At 42.0% G+C, this 16,419-nt stretch overlaps 1 pseudogene; it reads right to left on the reverse strand.

The window, feature by feature from the left end:
• Positions 1-216: 216 nt before the first annotated feature.
• On the reverse strand, positions 217-630 carry LOC102910027 (large ribosomal subunit protein eL31 pseudogene; annotated as a pseudogene).
• Between the last annotated feature and the right edge of the window lie 15,789 nt (positions 631-16,419).

Genomic DNA, 16,419 nt, shown 5'->3' on the forward strand with positions numbered 1-16,419 from the left:
CACACTGCAAACCGCCACACTTTCACAGAAGATTAAATAGCGAGTGCGTGTTTGTTCATCCAGCTGTGAGCAGAGAACCTCAGACTCTCAGCTTTGAAATCTCTTAAACAAGATTAAAAATTTATCATTTGGGGTTTAATTAGACCTTTCGTATTTCTTTTCTTTTTTTTTTTTTTTGAAGGTAGTTCTCCAACTTTATTTGACACACTCAGCAGCTTAGTTCTCATCCACATTGACTGTCTGTAGATTTTTGAATGTGGTAACAGGTATGTAAGTTACCAATGTGTAGAGCTTGTTTGGTGAGTCCTCATCCTCATTACGTTTTCTGGACAAATGTACACGGATACGGTATGGAACATTCCTTATTCCTTTGGCCCAGACGGCTTTATTGAGCCTGGTATCAATGCGCACACCTGGAGTCCCCATCTCCTTCATGGCAAATTTCCGGATTTCTTTGAGTGCCCTAGGGGCATGCTTCTTGAAGCCCACTCCATAAATGCGCTTGTGAATGTTGATGGTGTATTCTCGGGTCACCACCTCGTTGATGGCAGAACGGCCCTTCTTCTTCTCGCCACCCTTCTTTGCGGGAGCCATTCTGCCGGGCCCAAGTTGGAAAGGACAGGCATGAGGGATTGTCTCATATTTGTTTTCTAATTTTGACCTGCAGCATATTTAAAAATTTTTATATTAAGGAGCTTAATTAAAATCTTCCCAATGAACTGAATTTTACTTTTAATGCAGAGCTGACACTGACTTAAAGTTCCTCTGGGGAAGATATTTGTCTCTTTTTTAAGTTGGGTGTTGCTTTTGTGTAGACCCTGTTGTAGGAATTGCTGTTTCTGTTACATTGCAATAGCTTTTCAAGATTGATTTAAATATTGCTGTAACAGAGCTCATTCTTGTGTTTGATATTAATAAATTTCTTATGTGGGATGTTAAAATTAAGTTCCTATGGTGTCTATGTCTTTTTTTGTTGGCCTTTTGAAAGCTACCCTATACATTTCATATTTTGGACAATCATGAATTTTGGACAATGCTTTCTACATTTGTAAGCAAGCTTTGTGGGGACATAAGTTTGCAGTTATTTGGACAAATGCTAAGAAGTGCGATCACTGTCATAGGGAAGTTCAATGCCAACCTGGGCTAACACACACACACACACACACACACACACACACACACACACACACACACACACACCAGGGACAAGGAACATGCTTTTAGTTTACTACACCTAAGAAAATGTCCCCTTGCATCTTTACATATTTGAGGCCTTGGCTTGGATGAGCGCATCCATGGCAGAGGGCTAAGAAATGGTGGGATGCAGGATATCTTTCAGAGATACAATAGGCAGGGTTGCTAACAAATTAAGAGAGGTTGAAAAACAGGGGGAAAGGAAGAGTTGAAGATAAAGTAGATGTGTGTTTTGAAGACAGGGCAGTGACATGGCAGGAATCAGCAAAACATCAAGATGATACATTCCTTCTAAACTCAACCATCTCTCACCACTAGTTTGTAAAAGGTATTCAGAGCACTTCAGGAAGCAAGGCATGGAGGGTCAGACTGAACAAAGTCATCACAATGTGGAGAATGCTATGACGAAGAGATGTTGTTTGTCCCCAGTAAACATTTGAGTTAGAGAAATCACACAGTCTAGTTTGTGTTTTACATCCCTATAGCTCAAGTGTGTAGAATAGCTGTAAAGAAGAAAACACAGGAGGTAGAGAGACTAGGGGTTGGGGCAAAGGCCTGCTCTGACTGTGATATTGGGGATAGCTCTGTGAACATCGTTGGAGGTCTGTGTTGAGGAGTACAATTGTCGGATTGTGGGCTGATATAATCATTAATTTTTATTTTGAAGCAGAATCTTGCTATGCAGTCCAGACTGGTTTCAAACTTCATGATCTTTCTGCCTCAGCCTTCTCAGTGTTAGGATTATAGTGTGTGCTACCACACCCAGCTGAAAAAATGATTGATTTTCTAGATTAGCTTTACTGGACTTTGTGCCTAGATATTTGGTCAAATATTACATTGAATGTATTTGTTTTTTTTTTTTTAACAAAGATGCTTTTTGGATAATATAAAAATTTAAAGTAGTGGTCATTGAATCAAGTAGATTCTATACAGTTCTCACCTATAGTGAGTACTGTATTATGAAAACAAGTCAGGCAATCTACTGGTCTTCTGTGAAGAACACATATCTAGATACTTCCATGTAGCCCAGAATGAACATATGTGCATTACAGCCCCAGATCTGCATTACAGCCCCAGTCTAGAGCCAATCCTAGCTATTGACACAAAACTTACCTATCTTAGATCTTACATGTTGCAACTAGCTAGAAGACCTATGAATTAGAGAATAAATGCTCAGGTTATTAAATTAGTGAGTTCAGGGATTGTTTGTTACACAGCATTACTATGGTCATGACTGGCTAACACAATTTGGTATAATCATTGGCTTTTCAAAATAATCCATATAGAATATTAATGCTTCCCAAGCCGAATTCAGATTATTTGTTGCCCAGATCAATAAACAGAGGTCCCTCCTCTTCTGTTTTAATTTTTTTAAACTGAAAATGTAATGAATTATCTTTTGTATTTTGACTCCTAAAATAAGAATAGCTATTTTCTACACATAAAACACTGTATTCGTAGTAATCACTTTAGTATACAGGCAGTTTTACCCTAGGAGAACTTATAGCTTGAGTAGTAGTGAATCTACAATTATTCCACTATGTTGGCTCTGCCCTCTCAGTTTTTGTTACAAATACAGACAATTCTGAAAAACCATTTTAAATTTCAAATCCAAGAATGGAACATGGGACATGGACAAAATGCATCTATTTATACACTCCTTCAGGCCCTAGCCAGGGTTGGGTGAGTGCCCTACAGTCAATGTGTGCTTTGAGGACCATGACTGGGAATTCTCATTTGCATGGAACCCTAAATTTCTTTTACTTGTATGGTTAATGAAAGAAAGCAGTTACAAAAGGTAAATTGTTATACTAGAATTCTGTTTGTGTGAAATGTCTACAAGAATCAAATCTACAGTTATAAAGTAGATGGGTGCTTGGGGTGCAGGGTAAAGAATCAATTTGGGATCAGTAAAGGATCGACTTCTAGTGGGCATATGTGGTTTCTTCTTGTGGTTTCAGAATTGTGATGACCGAACAACACTGTCTATATGTTAAAAGCCATTGGTTTGGGGACTAAATTAATTACTCTCATGGTATGCCTATGATATTGTAACAAAGATGTTAGAGAATTTCAGTAGGGCCCAGTGCTGCATGGTGTTCTGTGGATATTTCCCTTGGTACTGGAGCATGACCTTCTGGAGAAGGAAGAGAGGCTCCTATGACCCCAGAAGATAACCCAACTTGCAAGCTTTGGGAAGCTCAGAAAGTCCCAAGTCTCTGAAGCTTCCCCCCAACATGATAAAAGGAGCACGCATGGCTGTGACCGGACCCTCTCCGGTGGGGCTGCCTGCCAGTTGAGCAGTGAGCTCCAGGCATGTTGCTTTGGGAAACCATCACCCGAGCTGGGGTGACTTCAGGAATGCTGCTGCCTTTGAGTCACCTGTGTTCACCCAATGAGGCTTCGATGGGGCTGTTTCTTCGATCTGTGCTCAGTACTGTCTTGGGTGAATAGAGATTTGTTTGTGGGGTTTTTTTTGAGGAAAAGTCATGCAGCTTTCAGAGGGGAGAGATGCATAACCTGTGGGTGTTAAGTGGTGACTTTACTGAGAGTGAGAACTGGACATCGAATGCAGGGTTTTGCATTTGCTAGGCAAGCATTCTTCCCCTGAGCTCCATCACATCCCCAAAACCCATGTCCACATATGAATGATAGCATCTATATATTCAGGTTTGGCAGAGAGAATTGTTTATGACACCCTTCAAGACAGCATCTGACTCCTGTTAATGTCTCCTCATCCCTCCTTGAAGAAACCTATTCCGTCCAGGGTTCCTATTAACCTCATAATGGCTTTCCAAAATAGAATCTGATCAATTTAATATTTCTGTAACAGGACAGGGTCTATGTCAACACTATTTGACAATACACCCATAGGAATACAATATACCTTAATCACAAAAACTACCTCCAAGGTGCAGACATGAGTCTCTGTCCTGCAAAGCTTGGGTGCACAGGAAGATGAAAAATTGTACTGGAAGTTCAGTTGACTGATTACCTGGGAAATGGAAATCTATGAATGGGAAACATTTGGGCAACAGTTTCCATAGAGAGAGTCAATAAGTTGATGGAAAGAAGAAAATTGCTCTTCTTTGTAAGAATACTTTCCGTTTAAGATGTCGCAATGAAATGCAGAGGACACACAGAGGTGAAAACCGATGTTCCCTGAAGTATGCATTATACATGCAAAGCCAAAATCCTTTCAACAAGATTAATAAGTGCTGTTCATGGCACTCCCTGTGCAGACCCACAGTGTGAAGAGCACAGGAACACTGCTACAAGATCCTCTGAGGTCTTCAGATCTATGTGTGGTGCAGCCGGCCACAGGGAGCACTCCTGGTCTTCTGCAGTACAACACAAAGCAGAGGGTCAACCCTACAGCAAGCCATTTCTCGGCAGATCTGCGGCTCATTAAATGACTAGCTTACCAGCTAAAACTTTTACTGAGAAACCTTTCTTTCTTCTGTCTCTCCCTCTCTGTTTCTTTCCCCCTCCCTCCCCCTCCCTCCCTTCCTTTCTTCTTTCCTGTTTGCTGATGAGTTTTGAACTGGGGTTCATACAAGCTAGGCACACTGCGCCCCAGCCCCAGCCCCAGGAAAACTTTCTTCTAAGGTGTAAACACGCTAAACACAGGAATGGCCAAAAGTCAGAAACACCAGGAAAGAGCGCAGTGGCTTCCTTGCTATTCTTGTCAGTGGTTAATGATTAGCATGAAATTCATAATTTTATGGAATGAAAATTGGGATTAATTTCTGATGATTGTAACAGTGTCTGAAAGATCAATGTGCTTGGTTTCAATTCACCTTCTTACTGTGACTGCAGGCAATTCTTATTTGCTCCCCAGAATTCATTTTATTTCTCTTCTCTGTATTAGGATCGGGCTTTTAGGCCACCAAATGCCTCCAACTTCATGTTTTTCATGATTTATGAACCTTGGGTTTTGGAGCTAGATATCATTGGTTTATTAGAAAAAAATAATATTAACTTTCAAGTAGGATACTGGTATTTTGTGTGTGTGTGTGTGTGTGTGTGTGTGTGTGTGTGTGTGTGTGATTGATTAAGTTTTAGCATAACTAATGTCAAACCAAAGACAATATTTTGGCTTCAATAAGAGATTTTAAAAAGTCTGTCTAAAGATAAATGTTTGAACATTAGCATTGTGTGAGTTCCCACAACCAATTGAAACTCCACCTAGGAATTCTTTCTAATTCCTTAAAAAATTCTGTTTCTTTTTCTCTTCCAAGTGAAATACCCTCAAAGAAATGAAAACATTCTTAAGAAGCAACCTTAGCTGGGGCCCCCTAGACTGTTCAACTACTAATCTTGCTGAACTCCGAGTGGTGAAGTTAAAATTACAAAGTGACGATAACACACTCCTACATGCTGATGCCCAGTTTGAACTCTCTTTTGACTTCCCAAAGAGAAAGTGAAGCCTGAGTATGTAAACAGCACCCTTGAACTTAGGGATGAAGCAAGTCCCTGCGGACTGAGGATGCAGGGGTTTCTGTTAGTCCCCTCTGCTCTCTCCCTCACTGTTCTGTCTTTAGTGTGGATTCTGGTCCCCGAGTTCTGAACTCTCCATCTGGTTCTGCCTCTTTCTTTTTATTTATTTAAAAGGTTTTTTTTTGGGGGGGGGTGTAAGGCCTCCCATGGGGAGTCAACAAAGTCTGGCATATCAAGTTGAAGCAGGACCAAGCCCCTCCCCTTTAGGCTGAGCAAGGTGTCCCTCCATAGGGAATAGGTTCTAAAAAGCCAGTTCATGCATTAGGCATAAATCCTGGTCCCACTGGCCAGTGGCCCCACAAACTGCTCAAGCCACACAACTGTCACCCACAGTCAGAGGGCCTAGTTCGGTCCTGTGCAGGTTCCCCAGCTGTCAGTCCAGAGTCTATGAGCTCCCACCAGCTCGGGTCAGCTGTCTCTCTTGGTCTCCCCATCATGATCTCAACCCCATTGCTCATCGAATCCATCCTCCCTCTCTTCGACTGATCCCCGGCAGCTCCCCTCAGTGCTTAACTGCAGATCTCTGCATCTGCTTTCATCAGTTACTGGATGAAGATTCTATGATGACAGTTAGGGTATTCATCAGTCTGAGGCTCTGCTGTCTAGAATACAGTAATCACAGAACACACAGGAAAAAAAAAGTGTTAGCTTCTCTCAGGCTTTCTGTGTTCTTAGTGCTTTACAGGCATTGATTCCTGTCTCCCACCTTCCTTCCTTCCTCCCTTCCTCCCTCCCTACTTCTTTCCCTCCCTCTCTCCTTTCGCTCTTTCTTTTCTTTTCCTCACTTCTTCTTCATATAATCCAGATAAACAATGAGGTGCTTTAAAAATATCTTTGCAGCCAGAAGTGGTGGTGCAAACTTGCAATCAGCACTCAGGAGGTGGAGGCAGGGGGATGGCTCAGGAGTTTGAGGCTAGCCTTAGCTGTAGTTACTTCAAGGCCAACCAACTGAGTTTCATGAGTCCCTCTCTCAAAAACAAACCAAAACAGCGACCAAACATTCCCCCATCAAGAAAACATCAAGAAAAATCCTCAAACCAAATGAAGAGAAAACCCACCACTAAGCTACCATACCACCACCACCACCACAAAACCTCAGAAAGCCTTTCCAAACTTTGAGGTAGCTATTCAGTAGCATCTAACTCCCTTCCTTTAGAAAGAAGGCTGGATTTCATGGCTTGTTTCAGATAAACAAAGCTAGAGTGGTCATGCCTGACTTTGGATGCTAGGTTGAGACAGGTCTGTGTTCCCCGCATCATCTCTCTGTCTCCCCTATTTTCACTTCCCCCCATCTCCTTTTCCTCTCCTTTGTCACATCCTTGGGATACCCAGGCTCCTGTGGAAAGGCTCACTTGGTGAGGGACTGAGGTCTCCAGTTCTTAACCACAAGCTTGTCAACAACTGTAAATGTGACCTTGGACACAGATTTCCTAGGACCGGACAGGGAAGAGTCTGACTATAACCCTTCTTGGCAGTTTGAATACAAAAGCACAAAGGGCCCCGATCCACCTAGCCGAGGCCCTCTGGGGTTCTTGGTTTCTCAGAAAGGCGATAAGGTGGGCTGAGGAGCTGGCTTAGGCACTGAAATGCTTGCCCTGCAGCCATGGGGACTTGAGTTTGAGTCCACAGCCCACATTTTGAAAAGCGTGGCGTACACACTTGTAATCCTAGCTGTATGGAAGCAGAGACACAGTTTCTCCCTGGGACTCACTGCCAGCTAACTTAACCTGCTTGGAGAGCTCCATCCTTATGAGAGAATTTGCTTCAAACAAAGGCAGATAGCACCCGAGGGAAGACACATGAGGTTGCTGATCTCCATAAACACACATAGACATCTGCACGTGAGCCCATACACATCCGTGCAGCTACACACACACACACACACACACACACACACACACACACACACACACAGGCACACACACACAGATACACACACACAGGCATACACACACACACAGACACACACACACACAGAGGCATGCACACACACACAGACACACAGACACACACACACACAGAGGCATACACACATACACAGACACACAGACACACACACACACACAGAGGCATACACACACACAGACACACAGACACACACACACACAGAGGCATACATACACACAGACACACACACAGAGGCATACACACACACACACACACATACACACACACACACACAGAGGCATACACACACACTACCCATACATACAGAAGAATGGTGTGAGATAACATTTTTTTTTTTATTTGACGTTGGAACCTTTGGATTGATTTGTCATTGGCACAGGCCCACACCATTGCTGTCGCCGTCTTACAACTGAGAAAGCAGAGGCACATTTAAGGCAGATGAAGCAGCCTGTGCCAGGGCCCGTGGTTAGGAAACTGTGGAGGTGGGATGTGGACCCTTCTGACTTCTGGGTTTATTCATATCCCCTCTTATCCATGGCCATAGTGATCCAGTATATGTACCACGCAGTTTATTTCAAGCCCCTTTTCTCTCTCTTTGGTTTTTTTTTTTTTTTGAGACAGGGTTTCTCTGTGTAACAGTCTTGGCTGTCCTGGAACTCACTTCGCAGACTAGGCTGGCCTTGAAATCACAAGATTCACCTGCCTCTGCCTTCATCCTTACTCATTTTTTAAACTAACATTATTTTTAAAATTACTTTAATTTTTATGCATGTTTATATGTGTGATTGCGTGAGTGCATTTGCACGGGTGTGTGGGTACCGATGAAGTCCAGAAGAGGGCACTGGATCCCCCTGGAGCTGGAGTTACAGACAGCTGTGCTCCGCCCATTGTGGGTGTTGGGAATTGAACTTGAGTCCTCTGAAGAACACTGTATTCTTGAGCGGTAAGCCATCTTTCCTTCCTTAGTCTTCCCTCTTAAGTTGCGTCAAATTTCAGGGTTAGTGAATAATTTTGGAGGGATTTAGATAAATAATGAACAGTGTTAGGGTTTGTTAAAAATATTTTAGTTAAAATATTTTTTTTTCCAAAACCATAGAATAAACCTTGAATCTTATTACTTAAAAAGCATTTTGTGTTTATCTCACTTTCCGGCTCTGGGCTTGTGCTTTCAACACTTTCACAACGATTTTCTGCCCCTCAGTAAGAAAAGCACGCTCACTCCTGTCATGGACACAGTCATCACACCCGGGGCTCTGTAGGCCCCGCTGACTGCTGACACGCGTTCCTGTTAGACATTCGTACGGACTGTAGGTCCCGCGGCCTGACCCCGCGGAGTCAGCCTGGCCTCACACATCACATGCAGGCTCAGCGCTTTCTAGTCCTTCTCAGAATGAAGGTAAACAATCCTAATACCAGGGCTTTGGAACAGACTAGTTTGGCCAGAGACTCTGTTTTAAGAAAGCCCACAGTGGTGTGTGTGTGTGTCAAATGCTGGGCATCGAACGCCTCCCAGCATTGTCCCCAGAGGACGGGGAAGAAACTTAAACAGTTAGTGTTTTCATGTCTGCTGACATTTTTTTTTTTTTTTTTTTGTGGTTTTTCGAGACAGGGTTTCTCTGTGTAGCTTTGCGCCTTTCCTGGAGCTCACTTTGTAGCCCAGGCTGGCCTCGAACTCACAGAGATCCGCCTGGCTCTGCCTCCCGAGTGCTGGGATTAAAGGCGTGTGCCACCACCGCCCGGCGTCTGCTGACATTTTATGTGTGTCACAGAAAGTAGTTGTGGGAGGCAGCACCTTGCTTTAGGAAAGGGTAAAAAGCCATAGACTTAACATTTTTAGGGATAGATTTGACCTGTAATTCCAGGAATTCAGGTTCTACTTGTTGAAAGCATGCCATAAAGATAGTCACGCATTAGGGACTACAGCCTTGCACATCCTGGTAAACATGTTCTGTGAGGGAGGGCAGGTATTGGGGGATTTTGATCCAAGAGAAACCTTACCATCAAACATGGAGCTTGATTATGTTACCTTAGTTCTGAATTCATGTGACCAGTGACTTGAAAGTCATGACAAACTACTTCTTACTTCACCCTTGGGCAGAGGAAGCCTAAAACCTGTTTTGTCCATCTTTCAGGTCTCCTTGGTTCCTTCTTTCTGCCCCTCGGGCGGGTAAGAGCCACCAGGATAGGCTGTGAGGTCCCAGAGCAACAAGTGAGCATTCCTGTTTTAGGTGGAGAATTATTTTCGAAAGAACCAGTGTTATGATGTGCAGTCACTCAAAGAGCAAATGACAGGGCCCCCTGGCAAGGCTGCTTCTCTGTCTGCCCACTGTGTTTAAAGTCCGCCTCTGTGCCGTAAGCGAGGATGGATGTGTGTGCTTGGATGGAGGCCTGCAGTGCCTCTACCTTGCATCCCTCTTGCCATGGTGATTCCAGTCTAGCTCACACACATAATCCCTCTCATTCTGTAGGTATGTGCATACGATGTGCACATGTGTATACACGCGGGTGCATGCACATGGCATGACACACATGTGGAGATCAGAAGACAGCCTCTTTCCTCACCTTCCACCTGGGCTGAGACATGTCTCTTCTTTATTGGTCCCTGCAATGGACCAAGGCTAGTGGGTCTGTGAGTCTCTGGGGACTCGCCTGTCTCTGCCTCCTAGCTTGCCATAGGAGTGCTGGGATAACAGATGCATGCCACTGGGCCTCGTTTTCAGGTGGGTTCTGAGGACTGGAACTCAGGCGTCCATGCTTGCATAGTTAAGTTGTCACCCACCAGGCCATCTCCCCAGCCTAAGCGCATTCTTTCTAGGAAGAAAACCAAGAGTGCGCCTTGCCCAAAGCATAGTTCAGTACACATTCACACTGCTTGTAAGCAGACAAGAGGGTAGACGGAAGGAAAGATGGCTGGGTGGATGGAATGCTGATAAAACTGTAAGTCCAAATTTTGCATGCCGAAGGAACAGACTTAAGATGCTAGCTGAGGTTAAACGTGGCTCAAAGCGTTTTTTAATTTATTTTACCACAGATACCTCATTCATGAGTTCACTGTGAATTTTTCTCTTAAAGTTTCCTTGCTATCTGTGCACTGAAATAAGAAAACAGACTTTTATACACCAGCTGACCTCGCTGAACAGATACATGTTTTGCATAAAAGCTGCCTGGAGAATAAATTTCTACATCAAAAATTCATTTTATGGATAACTTTTCACTGTGTATTGATAATGTTTTGTAGTAAACACAATTACCTATCGTTTTACTTAAAACAGCATATAACTTGGTTAAACAGAAGACTCTTTTCTTCCATGGAAGATAATACATTCTAACAAATGTGCTACATTTCAATTGCCTGATTACATACAAACCCACCCTCCCCACATGCCTGCTTGCCTTCTCCCTCCGTTCCTCCGTCCCTCCGTCCCTCCATCCCTCCATCCCTCTGTCCCTCCCTCCTTCTTTTCTCCCTTCCTTCTTCAGTTCCTTTATTCTTTACTTCCTTCTTTCCCAAGAAATGGAAACTGATAGTTGATTGATGTCTTTCCTTCTCCCAAGGCAGGAAAAGCTGCTTCCTGCTAAATCATAGACAAAGCCTAATTTTAGACGGTTGGCAGCCACAAGTTTGTAATGTTGATCTCTTGACAGTGCAAACCACGCTATTACACATCAGATTAGAGGCACACCAATCAATGTACTTAGAGTAGAATCCAGCCACCAAGGAGAGTTTTCTGTAACCAAAAATATAATAATAACAATAATGTGGGTTGAAGGTGAGTGGTGACCACTGGAGCCCACGGCTGCAGAGAGACTATGGCTGTGCCCAAACCAATTTTGGAAATTTAGCAGAGGAGCACAACCAGAGCCTTAGGTTTTGATCATAGTATCTGCATTCAAGTTTACATTATAGTCATTATTTCTTACTAATAGTTAACTGACAACAACAGCCACCATTTTTCTGATGCCCTGGGATATTGTCTAGTTTCTATCAGGGATCCATCCATACATCCATACATAATACAGTGATGCTTTTATTTTTTCTGTCCTTTCTTCTGGAGCATCTCTTAATCTCCCATCAGAGAAACCTCTTTGCTTTTAAGGGATCTTACCAGGATAATCCCACTAGGATATTCTGTACCTTAAGGCAAACTGGCTTAGTAATTATGCCCATGAAGTCACTTTGCCGAATAGCACAATGTTGTTATGGATGTTATATTACTGTGTGCAGCCATGGAGGTCAAAATTCTGCCTATTACAACGATAAAACGACAAAGCAACAGACGTAAGATGCTAATTGAATTCTAACTAGGTTTAAAGTCTTCTCATCTGTTATGCCACGGATGCATTATTCATGGAATAAACTGAGAAAAATGTGTGAGAAACATAGCTTTGGATCCTGTATAGATTAAGAGTAATTGCTGATGCAGTAACAGCATTGCTGATGTTCCCTTACTGAAATAAGTGGCTTGAGAATATAATTCAGAAAAGATAAATCAAAACACTGAAGAGAATCTGTATCTTATGAGACTGGGAAAAATGAGGGAAACTTTCAGTGCTTCAGAATGCTCATCTGGAACATGTGGAGGATAACAGAACTTATTTCTTAGGGTTTGGCCATCAGAATGTGGGAAAGCACATGGCAGAATTCCTAGTGTGTGGAAGACAGCTGATACACACTAGCTGTGCAGCACCTTCACTGTATCATAATGCTCACTGCACTTTCTCTAATTCTTAATTACCTGTGTCCTAAGCTTGCCTGCTGGTCTCCTTAGAGCAGGCCTTGTGTGCCTTTGCTCTGAAGCATCTCCTGTGTCTGAGAGTGAGCTGGGCAGGCAGGAGGGTACTTGGTAAATATATGCAGGAATTACTATTTTTTGAAGAAATCTCTCAACCATTTTTTAGCATAGTGTGTATCAAACAAAGTGCATTTGAGGTCTGGCACTGGCCTGTGGACATCCAGTTTGTGATTTCTGCCAGACAGAATGGTCATGATAATTTAACATGGAACATATTCAGACATGTGTTATCAATCTTTAGGAGAACTCGAGAAGTCTTAATAAATATCCATAGTATGTCTAATTTTGAGTAATATCAACATTGGTGAAGCTTTGACATTTCAATAGTTCATATTTTCTCTTTCAAGTGTTTTATTTGATCTCCCTTTAAACCCAAAAATTTCTCCTTATTTAAAAATAGCAGTGTGTCTCACTAGCTCTCTTATTCTGATTTTATGTTATTCTTTCCTAGGGATGCATCATCATTGTGTGTTTATAACACAGAGCTACCCCTTAGAGGAAGACCAGAGGTACTGTATAGAAGCTAGTTCTAGATGTTTCTACTCCAAGTTCCTTACTGATTCCCGAAATGCTGTCTTCCCAACATTTAACTTCATAGCACATAAAAAGGAAAAACTGATAACCCCAGACAATGTATGACTTAAAAATTCTTTAGAATAAAAATCAATATAGAATTTTGTTGAGATACATGCCCCATGGCATCATTAGGATAGGGCTAGAAGTTCAGTATGAAAAATCTTTAATTATAAAAATGTTTACATAATCAAACACTACATTTTCAATAAACCAAACATAGTTACAATATAATTATACATAGAACTATCTCAACTCAATTTTCAGGACTGTCTAGACAAACTGGTAGATTGATTTGGAATTTAATTAAATAGAGATTTTTTTTTAAAACCTCCCTAGTAACAAAAACACTGGATAACTTTGTTTTGTGTTTCTGAAGAGGTGGTTTGGAGAAGAAGCAGACAGAGAAAGAAAGCCAGTTTTAGAAAACAGATATGGGGAAAGAGAGAGACAACATGGCTAGAAGCTGTTCCACTGGAGAAACCACTTTTTGGGGTTTATTTTGTAACTCCAACTGGGAACGGAATCTGTATTAGATTTCTGTTTGGTTGTAAGTCACATAGATGTTTTGAAAAATGGGTTTTCCCTTTCCTGTATATTATCTCATGATTTAAGCCTTGCATTTTCTGTCATTCTTCCAAGAAAAAGTCTCTACGATTATGCCCTTTCTTTTCATATACTGCTAGTATATTATCAAATAAAAAGCTCACAGTTTGGGGTGTAGTTTAAATGTGGATGCAGTAAGAAAACAATCCCAGCTTTAGTCTAGAGTTTGGAGGAGTTCAGAATGCTATGTCCTCTGTGTAGTATAAAGTAGCAGTTCCCAACCTGTGAGATGCAACCCTTACATATCCGATATCCCGCATGTCAGATATTTACATTACAATTCATAACAGTAGCAAAATTATAGTTATAGCAATGAAGTAATTTTGTGGTTTGGGGGTCACCACCACATGAGCAACTGTACTAAAGTGTTACAGTATCAGGAAGGTTGAGAACCACTGCAAAGTGTAACATAGGGGGGCCTGTGTTTGTAAGCCAAATGGATGGGACAGGTGAGATCCAGGTTAGTCATCTGTACCTAAGCTGGTGCCATGTATCCCTTCTACTCGATTTCTCAGTGACAGCTTTGGATGATTGAGTATGAAACAAATGGGATTCATAGTAACACTGGTGTAAAAGATACTGAAAAGTATATTGACTGATCTAGCAAAGTTCCCACTTCTTGATACCCATTATATTGGACCATAATAAGTGATAAATAGGTACTGACCCCCAAAGCTTTGTGCTGTGGCAAGAGATGGGCTTTACCATATTTTTGGATTTTGTTGTATACTTATAGTAGACATGCCTCCAGTAATGGCCATGATGTAGGACACTCAAATATCTCCTGTCTTATAACATCATCTGTTGTGACATTTTTTTCTCAAACTTAGAATCACATCCCTGCATGTTTCCCTCAAACCTGTACTCGAAATTCCCCCAAGCATCATAGTTCTAACATTTGAGACATTTGAGATTGGACTCTTGACCTCCACTTGCCCTAAACTTCTCCTTTTGCCATTTCCTCACTTAGGGGATTAGCTCCTCCTTTCCAAGGCTATAGCCCAAGTCTAGCTCTCATTCATGATTTCTTCTTCCTTCACACCCTACAGAAGCTATGCACAAACACTATTGACTGTATGCCTAATGTACCTCTTACCCAACTTCATTATCTGCCTTGCCATCTCTTCCAAGATCCTCCTTAGCAACCTCCTTGCCTTCTTTTCTTTTTTACCATCTTATTGATCTTCCACTCATTGGCTAAAATATTTAAAAAATGTAAGCATTATCTTTGAGTGGTTTGAGGTGCTTGCATAAAATCCAAATCATAGTGTGTGGCTTGTGTGACCCTGTAGAGTCTTCTGCATTCACATCTTATCCTCTCCCCCTGCTCACGCTTTCTAACACAGAAATTCTTGGTATCTAAGGGCCTCGGCAATGATGGCTCTCGGTATTGTCAGTCCTACCTGCATGTGCTCAGCATGAATTCCTGTGAGATCCCTTCTGATCATCCTGCTTGAAGTAGAATCCCCAGTATAATCAGTCATGGAATCCAATTTGCTTACTGTGGTGTTTGTGGCCACTGTGATTATTTTGTGCATAATAGTGTTTTATAAAGGATGTTTACAACATTCTTTAAGCACTGTAAAAATACTATGTGTGTTTTATATTTATCCTTATTTCCTTGGCAAATTGCATGGTGTCTTGCACACACACAATGCTTCATTAATTTGTTGAGTATATAAATAGATACCAAAACTTCAGAAATCTCAAGAAACCTGTGCAGTTGATATAGGGGAGAAACTATCAAAAGTATAGGAGAAATTCCTGAGAATTTTTGTCTTTTCTATAGTGACCCAAAGAGTGGAAGGTGTAAATAGAGAAGCTGACTCAAGGAATGTCTCCTCTACAGGTTCCACACCTCCTGTGTTCTTTCTTGACATGTTGCCTAGCCTCTTATCATCCCAAGTCTGTATCTTTCTCCCAATCCTTGAGATCTCATTTCCAAGTCTGGTCATTCAGTCTCTTTACCCTCTCTTCATTCTTCATACTTAATTCCAACACACTGAAGTTCCCACTCACACCTACAGTGCCCTACTGGAAACTTGGGACTACACATTTCTACTTTTACCACACAGCAAGGGAGTAAGACACATTGAGGCAGATGGCAGAGTGGATGCATAGTTCCTGAGGTTTACAACAGTACAACTCAACTGTTCGAATTCCAGAAGGACTCAAACAGAGATGCCTGTGAGGCTTTCCAACAGAGATGTGACGTGAACATGCAGGGTTATTCCTGAGGCTAACAAGGTGAGTTCTGGGACAAATGAATGTGTTTAGGAGTTCTCACAATATCAAAATCATGGGCCAGTATAAGACTCTTAAAGCAAAGCTCAGACAGAAGAGGAAAGGAAATGGATTATAATACTAGAAAATTTGGTAGCCAAGAGAAAATTCTTATTTTCCTCCAACACTTAGACATAGGGAGAGTCTGTGTCAGAAAGCTTTGTTTTTGATGTAAGTTCTACTTTCTAGATGTTGGCCTGGGGAAATGAGGTTGAAAGATCTTGGTGTGTCTTCTGATTTCTTCTCAATATAATTAACCTGCTCTAAGCTTCCCACTTCAGTTCATTTTTCTGAAACCTAAGAGATTACTGAGCAGTGCTCAGAAACTGGACCTTGTGGGTCCATAAGCAGCATGGGTTTTTTTTTCCTGCTCTGCCAGGCAGGGCTCCTGCAGCCTGAGTGGTCACAGAGCTGTATCCCAGCCACCAGGTACCCTTCTGTGAGTCCTAAGCCTGGGGAAAACCCACAAGTCTTTCTGTTACACTCTGGAGTCCTAATTACTAGAAGTTAATTTGGAGTCCAGATGCAGAATGAAGGAATTCTGTTCTTTTCCTTGGTGCTA

The sequence above is a fragment of the Peromyscus maniculatus genome, chromosome 15 (assembly GCF_049852395.1).
Source record: "Peromyscus maniculatus bairdii isolate BWxNUB_F1_BW_parent chromosome 15, HU_Pman_BW_mat_3.1, whole genome shotgun sequence".
Classification (NCBI taxonomy): domain Eukaryota; kingdom Metazoa; phylum Chordata; class Mammalia; order Rodentia; family Cricetidae; genus Peromyscus; species Peromyscus maniculatus.